Genomic DNA, 4,424 nt, shown 5'->3' with positions numbered 1-4,424 from the left:
TAGAAAGTCTGGGTAAATAACATTAACAACTTCTTAGTGACACACCAGATAGAATTAAGTTTAAAACATAAAAGATTAAAGCAATTTCATTAAAATCAAATGGTTAGAAAAAAGCCATATTTTTCGACACTGTCTAGTGTCTTCCTTCGTAATAACTGGGTGTTGTGAATCTATGTAAGTGATTAGATACTGTTATATCACAGTTTTATTGAAACTGTTTTAACCTTAATTTTGTCTGGTTTGTCAGTAAAACGTTGTTAATAGTTAAGAACACAGTCTACTTTGCCACAGTCTTTTAACCCCTGTTTCAAATTTGTATTAGCAATTGATTTTTGGAAGCATCACAACACCAGAGCATGTCAGCTATATTGTCTAATTAAACTATTTAATAGAGAGACCTTGAAAATGGAAATTATTTAATTTTTGGATCGTTAAACCACAATTTTAATTCCACTACAACAGCTTTCGCCTGAAATCTTTATTGACAGACAGTAAGGTTTACTTTAAAGTTTTCGCGTAAGGCTACACAAGGGCTAATTGCATATAGCCGTCCCTACTTTTGAATTGATAAACTAAAGGAAGACAGCTAGTCAACAGCGCTCACAGCCAACTCTTGTATAACAGAATATTTGAATTTGGCCGTCATTTTAATAACGCATCCACGGTCCCAAAGTGTAAAGCACGTTTTAGCGACAACGGGATGTGAGCCACGAATCTTTAGATTCACAGTCAGGGTACGTTAATCGCTCAGGCCACGCCACGGATTGATGTAGTATTGCCTACATTATACATGATAACATCACCGATTGTGTGTTCGATTATGTTTATGATCAAGTGTATAATCCGACTAGACTAAAGCTCACGACACGAGTTTGTTACAGTTTTCCAGCCAAGTAATGCACATGTTGTCTAACCAACCAACCAATGCTCAACATTAACGCCCCTTGGAAACAGTTTGCTCCCATTAAACTAACTGTTGTATTGCAGAATGTGTTTACCGTAACCATGGTGACAAACCCTCTCTGTCTCCTCTTGTCTCGGTATATTTTCATCCCTGTTTTTAGAAGGCATTCAGTGCGAGAGAGAACAAGGGAAACAGGTGTTCAGGGAATGATAGTATACTTGTCAGTTTTTATATCACGTAAAAAAGTACACGACATTACGTAAACAAGTACACGACATTCACAAATGGTTTGGATACACTCAAAATTGGAACTAATTCTTCGGACATTTCTAAATTTTCTCCTTAGTAATTCCGAGGAATAAATCAGAAGAGATAATGCTATACATTCTTCAAGTCCTACATAAACGTACGTTTATTGTGGTGACTAAAGACGGCCAAAAACACAGTACATATAACATACCTTCTGACTGTACAGTCTGTGGAGCGTTTAATTAGACAAGTATAAACCCGTTTACGTTACAGGTTACTTATCAAACCTCAGTGTTTAAATAAATTGCAAAGGGATATTTTTAACTCTGTAGAACAATCTTGAACCAGTTTTGCTTTACTTAATAATTGTCACAGTGTAAAGTCATAAACACAAGAAAACGGCGAGTCCCCTATAAAGCAAGTTTTAGGCCTATAAATTTATTTATGAAAAATGCCTCTAATAATTACAGAGATTATCAACAGCATATTTATTGCAATCGATCTCTAAGTTTGTTATATAAATCTACAGTTGAAGATGTATTTCTTTAGTTTAACCGTATCTAAAGTAAGGAAATGTTTTGCATATCAAGTAAAAAATATATAAACACTAAATCTTCATATTAAAATCATCTGAATATACTGAAATATTTTTCTTTATAAAGCTGTCTTAGTACGAAACACCATAGCACTATTGATAATACACGTTATTAGTAGGCTTCATTAGTTATCGTTTGTGAATTTTTTAAAATATTTTTTGAGTGAATAAGAAGCTCTGAAAACTCAATGGGCATTTCTTAAAAACCTAATTCTACGTTCACCACTGACGAAATAATATTGAAAAAATCAAAAATTAGTGTACGTGCATAAAAACGAATTTTAAATTAGATTTAGCAAATAGTTCTCTGTTAAAATAAAAATTCAATATAAAACAACTTTGCTAATGGTGCAAATCTTAAAATGGAATACTTAAGCAAGAAATAAATACATAATCTCTACCACAAAGATACCATTGTGAACACACAGTCTACATAATCTCTACCACAAAGATACCATTGTGAACACACAGTCTACATAATCTCTACCACAAAGGTACCATCGTGAACACACAGTCTAAATAATCTCTACCACAAAGGTACCATCGTGAACACACAGTCTATATAATCTCTACGATGGTACCTTTGTGGGTGGTAGAGATTGTGGGTATACGATGGTACCTTTGTGGTAGAGATTATGTAGACTGTGTGTTCAAAAGGTACCATAGTGAACACACAGTCTACATAATTTCTACCACAAAGGTACCGTCGTGAACACACATTATACATAATCTCTAGTACTAAGAAAAAATCGTGATACACACATTCTATATAATCTCCAGTACAAAGGCGACATCGTGAACACACAGTTTACATAATCTCTATTACAAAGGTATCGTCGTGAACACACAGTATACGTAATCTCTAGTACAAAGGTATCATCATGAACACAAAGTATATATTTTTATATTTAGCTAAAACGGTTAAAAAATGTTGTTACCTGTTATACCAGCTACACAAAAAACATATATAGTTTTATATCTATCATAATTGTGTGAAGAGTTTACTTCTGCTAATGTAATACTTAAAAAAATAGAATTCCAATAAACTTATAAACCTAAAATAGTTACTTGTTTGTATTTGTTGCAAAACTGCGTATGCATTTTAGTATAAAACACGCCTAGCAATTCTAACGACTTTGTACTTTGATTTTTTTAAATAAAAACAAAAAAAGTTGTAAAACAACCCAAAAACTTTAAAAAGAGCTCTTGAGGAAGAATGTTATCCACTCACAAAAGACTATTTTTTAAAATCGTGAAAACAATCTACATGAACAAAGAATGTTTTAAGGATGTGAATATTATGTACTACGTGAAATATCCAAAGGCTGAAAACGGCAGTAATCAAATAAATACTGTTCTGCTAAGCTTTAAAAAAAATAAAAATATCAGAGAAGATTTTTCACTTCAAGGGAATACATATAATCTTAAAGCTTGCAAATCAGATAAAAACATTCATGTTAAGTAATTATACCAATTATAATAACCTGAAAAGTCTGAGGGAAATGTTCACAAAATGTAACTATACCGATTCTCATGAACTTAGAAACAGGCTACGGGAGAAGTATTGTTCTATTGTGATAAGCAAGTTACATTTCTTACAGTAGCAAGTGTGGTGAGAATCTCAATAAAAACTGGACAAACTTGTACGTTTTATAATAAGATATATTCAACAAGAACAGTCAAGACTAACTACGCCCATTTCTTGTATTATATTTCCATAACGAGCAACTGAAACCACGTCAAAAAACAAACACATAAAGATTTGATTCACAATAAAAGACCACGTTTTTTTAAATTATTGAAAAATGAGAAAGCTTTCTGTCATTTTCATAACAGAGATAAACACAGACTTACTTGAATTGTCTCTTCTTGCGTCTGCTCCGATGACACAATGTTTGCTTAGAGTATGCACAGTGTGTATTCTCAGATCTCGTGCACAGACTATAAGCTTGTGTCTCTGACTCACGCGCTCCTCGCACTACGTTAGTAAAGTTACTTCTTCCTTTTCCTGGACCAATGCTCAGCCATTTTACCCTACACCATTTTATATGAAGGGCGGGAAGGAATGATGTCACACTGCATTTCTGTTATTGGTCAATAGTTAACCGAGCGTCTTGACTATTGGTCAGATAGCAAGACGGAGTACAAACTAGCATGGCAATGGATCAAGGACTTCTCTATCGGAAGATTTCATCCAGTGAAACTGTCACTATAGAAAAACTTCTCAATGCAAAATATACTAGTGAGGGTGCCCTTGCCCCTGGGAGGCGTTTTCTCTCTCTCTCTTTTTTAAATCCAGAAGTGTACATGCTTTATTCCTAGCTTAACCTTGATATATGCGCTACAGGCAATAAAACAAGTAAGCTGTTGGAACTGTTTTCTATTGTTTATTATACGATATTAATTGCATACGTTTTGTTTTTTTAGGTATATCTTATTACGGAAACAAATTGTTAAACAATTACCTATATATCATCTTATAGAAGCCCTTAGGGTTATTTCGTGTTTTATTTTTAGTTTAAATGGTAAGCGATGCGTTCTGACTTTTCTGTTTATCAGTGGCGTGTGAATTCATATAACTAGCAAACAGTAATGTAGTAGTGGAAAACACGTGGATAAGTAAACATTTTTGGTGGGGGAGGTTCAAGTGTTGGTGGTGGCATGGTAGGCCTAAGA

The 4,424-nt window shown here is 33.7% G+C and overlaps 1 protein-coding gene across 1 annotated transcript in view; it reads right to left on the bottom strand.

The window, feature by feature from the left end:
- Positions 1 to 3,730, bottom strand: part of LOC106462885 (jun dimerization protein 2-like) — a 54,154-nt gene extending 50,424 nt beyond the window's left edge. The window contains exon 1 of the mRNA XM_013922851.2: positions 3,603 to 3,730. The gene's annotated coding sequence lies outside the window, so the exon portion shown is untranslated. The remainder of the gene's footprint in view (positions 1 to 3,602) is intronic.
- Between the last annotated feature and the right edge of the window lie 694 nt (positions 3,731 to 4,424).

This window comes from Limulus polyphemus, unplaced genomic scaffold (assembly GCF_000517525.1).
Source record: "Limulus polyphemus unplaced genomic scaffold, Limulus_polyphemus-2.1.2 Scaffold1275, whole genome shotgun sequence".
Lineage (NCBI taxonomy): Eukaryota > Metazoa > Arthropoda > Merostomata > Xiphosura > Limulidae > Limulus > Limulus polyphemus.
Note: the sequence above shows the minus strand (reverse complement) of the source record. Positions and strands in the feature narration are given on the sequence as shown.